General features: G+C 40.2%; 1 protein-coding gene and 1 pseudogene across 1 annotated transcript in view; one reads left to right on the top strand and one right to left on the bottom strand.

Annotated features, from left to right (window-relative positions):
* Positions 1-16,616, bottom strand: part of FCGR1A (Fc gamma receptor Ia) — a 50,039-nt gene that overhangs the window by 27,209 nt on the left and 6,214 nt on the right.
* LOC102146842 (ubiquitin-conjugating enzyme E2 D4 pseudogene) lies at positions 9,930-10,341 on the top strand (annotated as a pseudogene).

Here is a 16,616-nt window from a genome sequence, read left to right on the forward strand (position 1 = left end):
ACTTAATCCGTGCTCTGATGGAACTGACTCTTTTTCTTTTTCCTTGCCCAGGTTGGAGTGCAGTGGTGCGATCTTGGCTTATTGCAACCTCTGCCTCCCGGGTTCAAGCGATTATTGTGTCTCAGTCTCCTCCGTAGCTGGGATCACAGGTGTGCATTACCATGCCCAGCTGATTTTTTTATTTCTAGTAGGGATGGGGTTTCACCATGTTGGCCAGGCTGGTCTCAAACTCCTGGCCTCAAGTGATCCATTCACCGGGGCCTTCCAAAGTGCTGGGATTATAGGTGTGAGCTACTGTGCCCAGACAGTATTAACTCTTTAGTGGGTGATTACAACAATTAACAGGTAAAAAGTAAATATATAAAGCTTAAATAAAGATATCAAGAAGTAATAGGTACTACAAAAGAAAATAAACAGAAAAATGAACAGAGAATAGAAATTTAAACTAACCAGTGATAAGGGAGATGCAAGTCAAGACAATTAAACATCTTTTTCACTTCCCAAATTGGGAAAAGTATAAATTATTGATAATAGCACCTTGTAAAGGATGAAATAAAATGGATATTTTCATACATTGTCAATAGGAGTAACCTGGCAAAGCATTTCAGGGGGATATTACTTAGTAGTATAGAAACAAATTTGAATTTTGCACATTAGGTTAATATATTAAGTTGAATCATATGAAATTGCCAATATTTGACAAATTTCGGCCTAAAAAATGAACTTGAAAATAGATCAAATTATATTATCCACACTGAAACACTAAAAGAAAAAAGAGTAAAATGTTTTCAAAATTTCAAGAACAGGGAAGAGGGAACTGAACTAAACCACAGTTTATTTTACTTTCTGGTAGCTCCGAAATGAAAGCGGCTGTCTGTTATCTACTGGTTAGATAAAGTAAGAATTTCCCTTCTACATAGGCGATGAAGGGGTGGGTCAGATAATTTCAGTTGCTCCTTTTATCTGGTTTTCTATCTCCTGAGAGAGCATCCTTCCTTTTCTGATTCTCAATCCATGTACATAACTAATCTGAGGGATCTTTACAAGCTTGTAAGTCATAGACTTGACTGTTTCTTTTCAATGTTCAAGTATTTTATTTTGTGTGATGTCTCTGGAGTTTTTTTTTTTTTTTTTTTTTGAGACGGAGTCTCGCTGTGTCGCCCAGGCTGGAGTGCAGTGGCGCGATTTCAGCTCACTGCAAGCTCCGCCTCCCGGGTTCACGCCATTCTTCTGCCTCAGCCTCCGAGTAGCTGGGACTACAGGCGCCCGCCACCTCGCCTGGCTAGTCTTTTGTATTTTTAGTAGAGACGGGGTTTCACCATGCTAGCCAGGATGGTCTCGATGTCCTGACCTCGTGATCCACCCGCCTCGGCCTCCCAAAGTGCTGGGATTAAAGGCTTGAGCCACCGCGGCCGGCCAGATGTCTCTGGAGTTTACTTGCCACCTAAAAATTGAGAATGTGGTCCCAAGCCATCATTTCTGGATATCATTTGAAGCAGGAAATGTGACAACCATTCAAATAGGAAACAATGACAATGACCATTCCCAGAGTCAACATTAGATAATGCATGGACCTGTTGCATGGGCTTTGTGACGGTCAGGGGTGATAGAAATCAGGCTTCTTGGGTCCCCTCAGTCTAAGATGTCATTCCAGTTGGAAAGGATCCCCAAATCATTACACTGTAGAGTCACAACCACGAAGGCATCTCTCGGATAAAAAGTGGTGGAGAATTTCTCTACACTTCCTTAAAGTCCTGAGTAAGTCTCATCCTGTCCTTTTGAGTTTGAGTCACTTTGGCAGCAGAGTCACTTTCCTGTGCTCACTCAGATTCTTTTATTTAAATCCATTTCCTTTCACTTGAAGGTTCTTGATGGAAACTGAAGCCCTTTGTTTATTAATTCCATATGACCTGTTCTTTCATGGGTAGTTAAACATTTCAAGGACACTGAAAACTACCAGATACCAAAGAGTGTGCTGTCAGTTGTGGAGGAAAGTAGGCTATGCCATCTGATTCAGATAGTTAAAGTTGGCATTGACAGTTTTATGGTAACATTCTTGATTTCCATTTGTGAAAATTTTAGCCCACTTTCTGGCCAATATACACAAATGCATTTCTCTATTACACTATGAAGAAAAATAATAAATGTTTAATTTTATATGATGCGGCTTGATTCTTTACAAAGTAAAATCTGAGCATGCATGAGATTACCAGCTGGGGGCTGTTAGATTTTGAGACTGGAGTTTTTGATCTTGTGGCCTAGAACCAACTGGTCACTGGATGACTTAAGACGGAAAAGAAAAATTCTGCATTGCTAATAAAATATGTATTTGTAGTGACCTGACAGTTTCACAGTGGGGGGACTGATTTGTGCTCCAGCTCATGGCCTCATCAACTTAGTTTCAGTCAGAGCCATAGCAGTAAAATATGACTTTATATTTTTTTAAGCATTTAGTATATTTTAAAAGTTGATCGGCCAGGTGCGGTGGCTCATGCCTATAGTCCCAGCACTTTGGGAGGCCGAGGCGGGCGGATCATGAGGTCAGGAGATCAAGATCATCCTGGCTAACATGGTGAAACCCCGCCTCTACTAAAAATACGAAAAAATTACCCGGGCGTGGTGGCGGGTGCCTGTAGTCCCAGCTACTCGGGAGGCTGAGGCAGGAGAATGGCGTGAACCCGGGAGGCGGAGCTTGCAGTGAGCCGAGATTGTGCCACTGCACTCCAGCCTGGGCAACAGAGCTAGACTCCATCTCAAAAAAAAAAAAAAAAAAAAAAAAGTTGATGATACATTTCTGGTAACAGTAACTAAGCTATTTAGATAAAATATAGAAAACAAATATTCTTAAAAGCATCAAGATGATGATTAACACTGAAGAATTACGAGGCCTGAAGTAAAGGAAAAACTGGAACCCAGAGCCATAAGCAAGCAGATAAATCATTTTTTAGCTAAGGGCATTTCTTGACCTGCATATTAGGTTTTGACAGCCTTCTGTGACTAATGGGACAGACCAGAGTCTTCCCAAGTTGGGGATTTTACCAGGAGAATAATCCTACAGTAAGGTAGGACCTTAAATTTCTATAATCTTGGGATGAAAATGAGCTATAAAAGAAACATCCCTTATGTTACGCAGTTTAAGTTCAGAGCATCTTTCACATCTTTTACTTGGTTAAAGGTGGTTCTGGGCTGGAAGTGCCCCCAGGTGCTGGGCAAGAAAGCTTTCGTCATAGATCTCAAATTATTCCAAAAGTATTTTTCCAAACACAAGATATGGCACATACTCAAAAATAATAATGAACACAAAGAAACTAAACCAGGTGTGAAAACCAGCAGACACATCAGGCAGTTGAAATCAAGCCCCCAAATATTAGATATATTAGAAAGACTGCAAAACAATGATGCCTGCATTATTCATGAAACAAAAATTTGGAAGAATTCTGCCCACTCGGATGTTTTCTTAGCTTCAACTTAACATTCAGGCTCACAAGAATCTCAGAGGCCATACTTGGCACCAGTCTAATCAGAAAGACATAGGATAAGAACTATAGCTTGCTAGCAGGACTGCATCAGGCATGATATTTCTATAGGAGCAGTCCCTGCAGCACCAGTCCACACAGTAACTAGGAGATAGTCTCTTGGCTCTCCACCCCTCACTCTCTACTTGGGGACAGCCAAGGTGCATGTGGCACCATCCTGGAGCCATTATCTCTTGTAAGAATTTAATGGAGCAGTTTCCAATGCTCATGCCAGGTGTATGCAAGTTATAGGAGTCACTGCATTCAGAGAAGCTCGAAGCCTGGCTTCTTCCAGATACTTAGTTTTCCCAGTCCAAGCGTAGTCCATCATTTAGGAGTCTTTCTTTTTTATGATATGCAGCGTTTGCTTAGTAAAATAGTTGACATTTTGTCATTAGAAGGCTCTAGGTGGTCAGAGCTAGAAAGTTAATTAAAGGTCAAATTATCATGCAGAAGTAGAAAAGGGTTTTGTTAACAATTTACACACCAATTGGAAACAACAAAAAAAATGACAGAATAGATTTAGAGAGAGGCAAATGAAATTCAGAAAAAAAAAATTAAGAGCTCAATGGAAGAGTTTAACAGGAGAGCAGTCACAGGTGAAAAGAGAACTAGTAAAGTGGGAGATGGGGAAGAAGAAAAAAATTCAGAATATATAACAAGGAGAAAAAATAATATTTAATACACAAACACAAAAATATAACAAATAGAATGAGAAAGTATTTTATTTTTAGTTAGGGGCTCAAAAGTAGAAGAGAGAGAAAATAGAGGCAATAACTGAATAGATAATATTTGAGAGTTTTCCAGACAAAATGAAACTCAAAAGTCAACAGATTCTAGAAGGCCTAACAATCAAACAAGATAAATAAAGGGAACTCCATACCTAAAGACAGAATGGTAAAACTGCAGACAATAAAAAAAAAAAAAGACAAAAATAGTAAAGACAAAAAACAGGAAAGAAAGGAAGATTACGTTCAAATAAGCAGCAGCTAGACAATTGGCTGCCTTCTGAAAAGCAATAATCAAATGCAAATATCTTCAATATGCTGAAAGAAAATAACTGCCTCCTGAATTACATACTTAGTAAAAATAATCTCCAATAATTAAAGCAAAACAAAGACATGTTCAAAGAAAAATAGCTGAAACAGTTTTTCACAAGCAGACCAACACAAAAGGAAATTCTAAATGATGTTTCTCAGGTAGAAGGACCATGATTACATATGGAAATTCAGAGACATGGCAGAAATAAAGAGCAAGATAGTAGCACATATGTTGCAAATCTAAATTAACATTAACTACATAAAATATGTCTAGTCTTCTGGGGTTTAAAAATATTAATACTTAGACCTAATAAATGAGAACAGCATACATATAGAGTGAGATTAAATGGAATAAAAGTATTCCAACATCCATATATTGTCCAGGATGAGGATAAGGGTATCAACTATTACTATGCTTAATAAATTAAGGATTAGCTAGACATGGTGGCTCACACCTGTAATCCCAGCACTTTGGGAGGCCAAGCTGGGTGGATCATGAGGTCAAGAGATGGAGACCATCCTGGCCAACACAGTGAAACCCCATCTCTACTAAAAAAATACAAAAATTAGCTATGCCTGTAGTCCCAGCTACTCTGTAGGCTGAGGCAGGAGAATCGCTTGAACCGAAGAAGCAGAGGTTGCCGTGAGCCAAGATGGAGGTACTGCACTCCAGCCTGGAGACAGAGTAAAACTCTGTCTCCAAAAAAAAAAACAAAAAAAAAAACAAAAAAAAAAAAAAAATTAAGGATTAAGACTGTAATTTTTAAAGTAACTGCAAAAGAATAGAAGCAACTTAAATACAATTAAAAATATATAAGGAAAAAAGTAAAGCAAAGTATGTAAAAAAGTAAAAAGATATACTATTATAATAGTTAAAAATAACCAATCCAAAACAGACAAGAAAAGAAATAGAAACAGAATAAGGAGAATAGATAGAGAAAAAATAAAGATGGTAGATTTAAAATTAATATATGTCAACAATTACATTAAATGTAAGTGGACCAAATTATCCAGTAAAAAAAAATCCTAAAATATTGCTAGACTGGATTTTAAAATTAACTATGTGCTGTATTTAGGAGTTGTATCTAAACTAGAAAGTGAGAGAAACGTTGGAAATGGAAGGCGAGAAAAGGAGCTTGACTGAAAACATTAACAAAAAGCTGGCTACATTAATAGACTCTAAGGCAAAAAAACATGACATCAGAATATACCTCTTAGAGAATATAGCCATTCCTTTCTAAATACTTTTTGTGCTGACTGGTTATTATAGGTAACAATATATGTTAATCTCTCTGCACCATTTTGTTTAGACAAAGAGCTTTGGTATTTTCTTCTTCACTCTCCAACTATAAAGCTATGATAAACTAATAAATCTTTAAATATTCCTTATCTTTAAAATTTTTGCATAAGTGATTATTGTCATGTTATTTAGTGCAGTGATTTATTTTCATCCTTACTTCCTAATCTCCAAGCATTGCCAGGTACTTGAGCTTTTCCAATGTACATACATCAAAGCCAGCACAAGTCCAGAATCCACTGCCCCTGAGAGCTGATCCATGGCAATTCTTTTCCTAACATCCCCTTGGTCTCTAGGACTCTAATGACCAAAGGAAAGGGGATTGCTGTTGCTTGGCTACTATGTTGGTAAATATGATTTAAGGCTACAGTTATGTCCAGATTTACACTGTGGAAAGGTGACTCAGGATACAGTGTGGCAAATGTGTCAGAATAGACAAGACTGGCTGTAGAGAGGCCAGTTTTTGATCTGCTTATGTTAATGGAGGTGATGGATGGACCAGCGTAGTAGCAAAGTGGGAATGAGTCTGTAGAGAGTCCAATAAATTTAAATACTGTTATTCTTTGGAAATAAATTGTTGTGTTGGGAGACTGGGAGTGTTTAAAGAAGATATCAACATCTGATTTGAGCAGCAGGATGCATAGCAGTGAGGGTAAGTGTCTAGGCAGGGGTAGAAGCAGGTTTTAGTGATCTGTTGAAACACCCAGGACAGTGCACTACTCTTTGGGAGATGCTGGCTTGGGGCTGACCACTGAGTTTTGAGGTAGAGGGTGGTACATGATGCTGACAGGGAACTCACTGGTATGTTGAGTTTTAGCATCTGTGACTCTGAGATGCATATGAGGTCTCTTGTAAATTTTGGAGTTGAGAGTAGAAAGTACAGGTTTGTATTTTAGAGAGAGATTTGAGAATAAATGTAGCTCTGGTTGACATAGACAATATGTGAAGGTTTGTTGGCAAGAGCTAGTATGTGTCTTGCGTGTTGGGCAGAGAACAGATAGAGCCAAAGCTCTGCAAGGTCAATGTGAAGGGTGATTTCCTTGTTGGGTTCAAGTTTATGATTCAACCTGGACCTAGCTTGGCTTCTCAACTAGAGAAGAAGCATGATTCCATGTCACACACAACTCCTGTCTTTGAAAAAGTCATAATGACTCCTAGACCCAACATGTGGGGCAAACTCTCCAGATTTTTCTCTTCTGTTTAATCTTTCTAGGGAAAATTGGGGAAAGAAATATCTCTACTATTTGAACTTCGTCAAAAGACCAATATGTTAATATTTCAGCCATTAATATGTCTTTAAACCAGCTATTACACGAAAGTGTATTAACTGAGGAAACTGAATTCTCCCAAACAATGAAACATTGACTGCAAGCATTATTAATCTTTTTATATCATATATTCCTTCAAATATTTTATACATTTTAGAAAGCAGACAAATAATAGTATTATAATGATTACAAGACTGATCATTACTCTTTTACAACTGTAAAGAACTAACTCCATTGGCATTACCTTGATTCTGGCCTTTTATTTCCTCTTTCTTAATCTTCTTTTTTTGCCTCTGATATTCTGGTATAACATATTTCCTCTTTCTTCTAATTCTAATTCTGATTCTGCTTCTTATTTCTTCCCTAGATTAAAATTTTACTTACCTATGCTACCAGTTAGTGCTCCCTTCTCAGAGTCACTGAAGCAACAGTTTGAGGTTGAGGTCCTAAATTGAAGATTTAGGATCAAAAACAAGGAACCTGTTTGAATTTCTGATTCATTTTTATATAGGAGTCTGTTATGCAGTTGGAAAGAGCTTTTTTTGGAATTAGAGTTTGAGCAGACAAACTCTGTCTATTTTAATATTTATAATTTTGTCTGGTAAAAGTCTTCTATGAAAACCTTGGTTCTGGATGTCTTTGTTAGCTTTTAGTCAATATTGTAAAAAGCTTCTTTTGGAACAATTTCTGTCTTTTTCAGTATTGTATTTCAATTGTTCCTCCAGGACCACACATAGGAGCTGGATTGGTGGTCCAGTGGTAAACTTTTCACCTCCTGCATAGGAGACCCTGGTTCAATTCCTGGCAATGCAACAAGTTTTGTCCTTCACTTCTCTATATTCTTTATACTTCTGCCCTACACAGCTATCCCGTGTTTAAGGGCCTTGGTTGTAGAGGCTTTTGACCGATGACAATGGTAACCCAAGTAATGGCCAATGCCTGAAGCATAAGATGTTCAGGAAATGAACTAATGATCTAGTGACCTTGCAATTAGAGTCAAAAGCCATTCCTGTAATCCCAGCATTTTGGGAGGTCAAGGCAGGTGGATCACCTGAAGTCAGGAGTTCAAGACCAGCCTGGCCAACATGATGAAACCCAGTCTCTACTAAAAATACAAAAATTTGCCAGGCATGGTGGTGCACGCCTGGAACTACTTAGCATAGTTTATCTTTGACAGTGGCAAGTGTTTCTGGTAGTTCGATGCAGTTTTGAATATTGGTATGTAAAACTTTTGTTACTTTCATCTATTCTCCAGGTAGATCCCTGGAATCCCGAAGAACCATCACATCCCTGATTCGCATGCTAGACCTTGGGCTGACCGCTGGGTCATGCCTCACTATGGAGCAAGGATCAAGAAGTGAAGTCCCAGAAGGAGAGAAGCTGTGGGGAGGAGCAGTCACCTTGGTGGTGTCAGGTGTCAGCAACCCAAGGAAAGGGGAGGCATGTGGGGAGGAATCCGTGTGGAGATGAGGGGAGTGGCGGAGTCGTGGCTTTGGGCAGAGGTGGCAAGTGGACCCTCAGGCCTGTACCCTGGACGCCATGAACAGAATTAGTTAACGTTGTCACCTATCATGGCCTCCGCGTGTTCCGTAAGCCCATTCACTTTCCCAAAGGGATTTCTAGCAATGTGTGTCAACAGGTGTTGACCTTTTCTTTTTTTTTTTTTTTTTTTTTTTTTTGAGTTGGAGCAGTGCAACAGTGGCTTGGTCTCAACTCACTTCAACTTCCACCTCTCAGGTTCAAATCCTTACTTGGCAATACTGTGTTGAAGCCATTGAAACTGTCCCTATAAACTTTATAAAATTAATCAGGGAAGAAGGGAAGTGGAGAAACAAAAATAAATAAGCTTGCTGCACATTTGCATTACTCTTGAGGGCAGCCTGCTCTTGGACCTGCTTCCTCACAGTTGTTTGGTGCTCGTGCTAGAATCAGGCAAGCCCTAGATTATAGTTCTCCTGAACTGTTCTATAGATAACAACCTGAACATTATGAAATGTTAAGTTTTCCGTTAGAGATATTCTTTCAGATCCTGTGTACCAGTGAAACTACTGATGTCAGCTGATCTGAAGGACCCCACTGAGGAACTGACTCAGAATGCAGTTTCCACATCCTAATGATTTCATCCCCCTTCCCCTGACCAATCAACAACCTTAATATTCCAACCCCTCACCCTCCACAATCCCCTTAAAAGCCCTAATGCAGAAGTTCTTGAGGAGATGGATTTGAGGTCTACTTGTATCTTTCCCCTTGGCTGCCCTGTGATCATTAAATTATTTGTTGCAAACTGTTCTCTCAGCGTATTGGTTTATTACCGCACAGTGGGCATATGAACCTACTGCTTCTATAACACCAGAGTTGTTTTCTACTTTGTTTTAACTATTTTGAGAATCTCTGTATTTGTTGAATAAAAATTGTAATGCGATATACAGTTTCTTGTTTTTGTTTTTTGTTTTCTGTTCTCTAAAGAGGAATCAGGCTTTCAGGCAAACGATCTAGGAGACTTGATTTACAAAAATGAAAATGACAGATTACTTACATGATGAAGCACATTGAAATGGCCCATCAAGTGGCAGCAAAAATTAAACCAGGATGATCAACTTCAAGACAATATCCTAGTAAAATTATTAGATTTTAAAGATAAAACATACTCAGGTCTCCAGGCATCACTGTGGAACAAATTACAAAAGCAACTGAATTAGGTGGGCACTAACATACAAGGCAAGGTAACAGTGAAGCATCAATTTCAAAAAACATGTATATAGAAAGTGCAGTGTGGCTGGGCCGCCCCAGCCCCCAGCAATGGGGTAGGATGACACTAAAGTGAATCCAGAATGAATTAACCAACTTGCAGAGGGATCCTCCTGCCCAGTGCTCCACGGGGCCTCTGGGTGATAATTAATGACAGTCCTTGCCAAGGAGGTGTTTTCTTCCTGACCATCCACTTTCCTATGGATTACCTGTTCAAGCCCCCAAAGGTTGCTTTCACAACCAAAATTTATCACCCCAATATCAATAGCAATGGCAGCATCTGCTTCGACATCCTATGGTCTCAGTGGTCTCTAGCATTGACTGTGTCAAAATTTCTCTTGTCCATCTGCTCACTGCCCAGCGTCCCCAACCTCAATGACCCTCTAGTTCTAGAGATAGCCCATACCTACAAGGCCAACAGAGAGAAGTACAACAGACTAGCAAGACAGTGGACAGAAAAATATGCTATGTAAGTGCCTAGGCGGTTTTATGGAAGACATCATCCAAGAGAAGCTAGCAGACAGGTCTTCCCTTGAAATTCTGGGCTGTAGGCTGGGCCATTCAAAATGTTATCTGTTCTTCAAACAAATTGATATAGGAGTTAAAAAGAAATTATTTAGGCACTAGGGTAAGGAAGTCCTCGGTAAGGTTTCCCTTTTAATGAGAAGCAGCCCCCAAATAATTTCTTTTCTAACAAAGAGCAGCCTCTAAAATCAAGCTGCAGACATAGATAAGCAAGCTGGAAGCTTGCACGGGTGAATACTGGCAGCTGTGCCAATAGGACAAGGCTACCTGGGGGCTAGGCATGTTCAACATGGTGGCTCCATCTTCCCTTTTCCTTTGTAACCACGTGTACAGTAAGGAGCAAACAACATGGCACAGGTCAAGTAGAAAACACATTTGCGTAATAAGAAGATTAGGGCGGGGTGGCCAGCTTCTTCCAGCACTAAGTAAATGTCACATCTGGTCCAACCAATCTTTGGGTCCTGTGTAAATCAGACACTGCCTCCTCAAGCCAGCCTATAAAACCCTGTGCACTTCACCACAAAACCAGAAGTTCCAGTCTGGCAACCCTCTCTCTCAGGAGAGACAGCTATTTTCCTTTCTCTTTCTTTTGCCTATTAAACCTCCACTCCTAAACCCACTTCTTGTGTGTCCACGTCCTCAATTCCCTTGGTGTGAGGCAATGAACCTTGGATATTTACCCCAGACAACGATGCCACTTCAAAATGTTGGTCACCCACTCTCTGCAGCTGCAGCATGTTGGTGCCATTCTCAACAATTATGGCTTAGACTATGCCACATTTTTGATGCCAAATCAGCAGCCATAGTTGTTATGATCTGCAGCCTTCCTGGTTACACTGGAATCTCTCTCTCTGCCCCAGTTTATCTGCTGGTCTTTTGGGGAGCTAGGCCCTGCACCTCTCTTCAACCCAGCCTCAAATTGTGCCACTGCTCACAAAAGTACCACACCAGGTCTTCAGCCTGGCCCCTCACCACATACCCTTTGCCTTTTAGAATTCAGTGCCATCCTGGGTAACCAGGGCAAAGCAGGATTTCCTCACACCCTGTCTGCTGCACAACCACAGCCTGAGGAGGCTCAGCTCATGCTGGAGGGAGTTGGGAACAGTGTCACTGGAAGTAAAGGCCTTGCCCTGCAGCTTCCACCAGTCTTATTCTCCATTTGCCACATGCTGGCATTTCTCCCCTCAAACAAAGAAGCAGCAAGTGGAAAATGTTAAGATATAAAGCACATAACACCCCATAAGACATAACTATGTTTTTAGAGGCAAGAGGAAAATTATGAAACCTCTAGAGGTTTGGGTTACATTTTTCCATATGATGAGGATTTTCACCACCCTTGCTCCTCCCACTAGGAGCCTACACTAAGTTCAAGTCTGAACCATTCACAGACTAGAACACAAGGAGGGAGAGAGACTCCTTGGGGGGATCATGAGGTCAGGAGATCAAGACATCCTGGCTAACATGGTGAAACTCCATCTCTACTAAAAATACAAAAAATTAGCCAGGGGTGGTAGCGGGTACCTGTAGTCCCAGCTACTTGGGAGGCTGAAGCAGGAGAATGGCGTGGACCCGGGAGGCGGAGCTTGCAGTGAGCCGAGATCGTGCCACTGCACTCCAGCCTGGGCGACAGAGGGAGACTCCATCTCAAAAAATGAAATAAAATAAAATAAAATGCAATTTACTCATTAAAAAGAAGAAAGTATAAATTAAGGATATTATATCCAATGAAGCTCTCTTCAAGGTTCAAGGTTCAAGGTACAAGGTACAAGGGAATAGCTTTGCTTAAACTTCTCATAGGCAAGGCTCAACCAAACTATGACTCAAACCTTGACCAAATGCCCTCCTGGGCCATGGTAAGATAGGTAGTCTTCGGAGGCGTTATCGTAAGACTCTTTCTTACTCATCTCTTGTGGGGGCCTCCTTGTCTTGCAACAGGCTACCAGCAGGCAGTTTCTCACCTGTTTCTGGTAAGCCATGGAAATTTCCATCTTGCTCCAATTCCCTCAGTGGTACAACTACAGACTATAACTGCCTAGCTGCAATATAAAATTGGCCCCTTCTTGACAGAGCAACCCACCACTTGGGTTGTCATCTAGTAACCCAGTTTGGTGTCATGCTCTGGAATTATGGATGTGGGGAGCTGACAACATACTAATCTTTCTTATGCATAGATATCCCCTATTACTTATGCTGTGTGCATAAGTCCAAGTGTGAGCCATTCACAGATTTGATGCCCAACATGGGACCAGTAAGGTCACAATGCCTTCTAGGAGAAAAAACAGAAAGAACTGCATGGGGCCAGGTTAGCAGGCTTGAGAAGGGCCTCCAGGATTTGGTAGCAGATGTTCTCTCTCAAGTAGTAGGTGTGAGAGGAGAGTAACAGTCCTCCTACTGTCCTATGTGTTAGTGAATATTTGGAGGCTGAGCATTGACAAGGAGGACTTGAAACCAGCCACCCAAATGGCATTTTTTGTTGTTTAAAATTCATTGAAACTGAATGGACAGGCTGGGCATGGTGGCTCATGTCTGTAATCCCAGCACTTTGGGAGGCCGAGGCAGGCGGATCACCTGAGGTCAGGAGTTCGAGACCAGCTTGGCCAACATGGTTAAACCTCGTCTCTACTAAAAATAGAAAACTTAGCCAGACATGGTGGCAGGAGCTTGTAATCTCAGTTACTTGGGAGGCTGAGGCAGGAGAATCGCTTGAACCCAGAAAGTGGAGGTTGTAGTGAGCTGAGATCACACTACTGCACTGCAGCCTGGGCAACTCCATCTCAGAAAAAAGAAAAAACAAACAAACAAACAAACAAACAAAAACCCAAAAAACTGAATGGACAGCCTCTTAAAACCATAAGCAATTGCAGAGTTGTGCTTCCTGTTGTGTGCCTGCTCTCTTTGTGCTCCTAATTCTTCTCTTCCCCTCTACCTGACTCAGGTACTTTAAGGAAAGAAGTCTTGCCACTGCTTCTTGATGGCCGGTCACACCTCCCTGCACTCGTTGAACTCTCAGTCAAGGCGGTAAGATGTTCTCCTGGCAGGTGCTGTTGTAACTAAAGTGCATGTGTTAAACCTCTTGGTATGTGTTCCTGCAGAGTGTGAGTTCAACTGACAGAGTTTGGGTAAAACTTTCAGTAAAGGGGGGAAAAAAAGTTAAAGTTATGAGTGAAGCCTCTGAGCCAATTCAATGTATAGTTGTGAAAATGTGTCCTTGAGATTGATGAGTTACATGCTTCTACAATGAATGGTCTTAAACTGTTAGAGGAGATTCTTCTGTTCAGAGTACCATCATGAGTAAAAAAAGGGCTAATGGGGCAAAAATCCCTTAATATTTGCCACCAATGAACGGGTCAGAATTTAGCCTGAGTGCCTGTAGCCTCTGATGTCTAAGTTTCACCGTATAAATAGTGTCCTGTTGGTTGGCAAGTCAAAATTTTAAAACTCAACTTCTCTGACTGCAGTGTTATCACATCTCTGCTGGTAGGAGTGACTGATAAACCCCACCAAAATCAATAGCTTGCTTGCCAAGTAAAGGTTCTTGGGACTATGCCAGTGAATTCACAATGTTCAGTTCCTCTGGCAGCCGAAAGGAAGACAAAAAACTAAAAGCTACTGCCTCTCACAAAGTAAAAGACTCGATTTCTGATATAGAAGCCACGATTACATGTCAGATTTGTAACTCCTGCCAAAGTTTGGCCTGTTTGTTTTGGAGAAAGTATTATTGCTTCACTGCTTTCTGGCTTCCATACTTTTTGATAAGAAACCTATGTTATGGTTACAATTAGAAAATCACAGAAATAATACTCAACAATAACCTTCATTTCCTTTAACCTGAACTCTCCAAAATAAACGGTACTTATAATTTGTTGTATATAATTTCAAAAATGGTGGAATCAGAATACTAACTGATAATGTCTGGCCAGAGGACCAAAAAATTGCCAAATCTCATTCTGCCAATAACCTAGATTCTCTGGTGGATGTGGGGACTACTATAAAAGATATATACATAGATAAAACTGACAAGGTATAGATAATCACAATTTACGGCAGGGCTTGTGCCACAGTGGAGGGAATTCCAGTAAACCCTATCAGAGGATAAGGCTCAGTTCAAGGCCTTAGGGCTTTTTCTTCTGTCTAAGCATAAAGCAACCTTTATCAAACTTCTCCAAATGAATCTGATGACTGCAAGTTCTGAGAAGAGAGAACCAGAAAGAAGTCACATGGAGTGGGGATTCAAGGTTAGAAGCTCCCCTTAACACCAGCCAGGTTGCCAGTTTTGATGCTCTGGTAGAAAAGGGGCAGTAATAGCCACATCCCTTTGTACAATATACTAAGTCCCCAAATAGTAACAAACAAGCTCAGTACCTGTCCTGGTACGTGAAGAATAAGAAGAGAAAACCTAACCTGAGTCTAGGTTTCCTCCTTGTTATTAAGGATTGGGGGAGAAAGAGAGCAGAGAATTTGCCTTTTTTACACAATTATTTCATTCCAATTTTCTGATGTCACTCCAAGTAATGCTAAGGGAGAAGTTTATTAGGCAAGTCTTTCAAAAGTCTATTTTCTTCCCATTTTCACTCCTTTCATGTATCATGCTGGGCCAGGAAATGGACAAGTTAGTTGGCCAATGAAATGCCATTTTAATATTACAGCATAGATATCTGAAGTATGTGACACCACGCCATAAATTCAGTTATCCTAGTGCTACACTATCTGAGAGGTTACCAACACCTTCCCATTATCTTTAATTTACCTTTTGAAATCACATATGGTTATATACATATATACACACACACGTATACGTATACACATGTATACGTGTGTGTATGTATAGTAATATGTATTACTACATAGTTGAATGTAACTCTTCAGGAGTGTTATACAGTGGGCAACACATTGACAGCATAAGCCAACTAAATCAAATGTGAATAATGTAAGATGTGAAACATTATTTTATTATAATTTATTATTAAATTATTATTAAATTTTTCTGAGACAAAGATTTTAGGGAAATTGATGGTCCAATAAAGAGACTTTCCTCCACTAGTGTCTTTTTCAAAATAAAGTGGCCATCAAAATGAAAATTAAATTATGAAAATTTAAATCAAATTTAAATTTCATCAAAATAAAAATTAAATTATTAAATTATGAACACAAGCCCTCTCTGGTTTTGAAAACTCTGCTTTGGTTCCAACCAGCCTTAGGTCTTCAGGTGCCCTTGCCTTTATTACTGGTTTATTACTGGTTTATTACTTTATTACTTTATTATTTGCTCTGCCAGCACACCCAAAGATGGGTTTTGGGACCCTTCTGTGCACCAGGTGTCCCAAGGGCCTAAAGTCTCAAGCAAAACCATGAGACTATCCAAGGAACAGCACCACATTCACAAAATTTAGACCCAGGGAGAACACTGTGAGCAAAAAGTCCAGGCTTACATTTTTATTACATTTATTAAATTATTTTTCTATTATGACGAATCTTACCTGGAAGAAAAGGATAGATGCCAAAACAGGAGAGAACAGAGAGACTATTGAATTCAAGTTTACTGAAATTCTGGGAAGTTCTTCCAGCTTTGCCATCTCTTGCGGATTTATAGTTTAAGGGGAAACTATGAAGAAATCCTTTGATGATAAATATAGCTTAACATTATGTCTAAAGGATTAATACTTTCTAGCATTGGTTTTAAATGCTGGGGAAAAGATACAGTGTCACACACTTTGGGGCATGTAATTGGTGCTTATACGTTGGTGGACTGTATAAATCGGAATCTTAAATTCACACTAAATTTCACCTAGCAGTTCCACTATTTGGAGTTTATCCTAGATAAATAGCTTAAATTTTAGGATCGAAATTAACTCCATTTCTCCAGCAGCCTTGGAATAGTTGAGCCACAGCGGTGGTAGATGGCAAACACAGGAAAGAACAATATCACACAGTGAGGCCAAGACCTCGTCGTACCCTAATCTGGAATCAACTCGTCTAAGCGGTGAAAGCGCCCAACTTTAGCCAATAGACTACCAGGAAACCACAACGCACATTTTTTTTTTTCTTTTCTCCTTCAATTGTTCCAGCAGAAACTACGCTGACATTGACCTCTAGAAAGCTCCATCTACCCTTCCTGGCGCCACCTGCACATCCAAGGAATAGTCCCAAAAGGCCGTCCTCTCCCTGCTTTCTGCAAGTTGCGAGCCCACACGCGACGTGTCCAGCCAGTGGCGCTCTCCTTTCC

This window comes from Macaca fascicularis, chromosome 1 (assembly GCF_037993035.2).
Source record: "Macaca fascicularis isolate 582-1 chromosome 1, T2T-MFA8v1.1".
Lineage (NCBI taxonomy): Eukaryota > Metazoa > Chordata > Mammalia > Primates > Cercopithecidae > Macaca > Macaca fascicularis.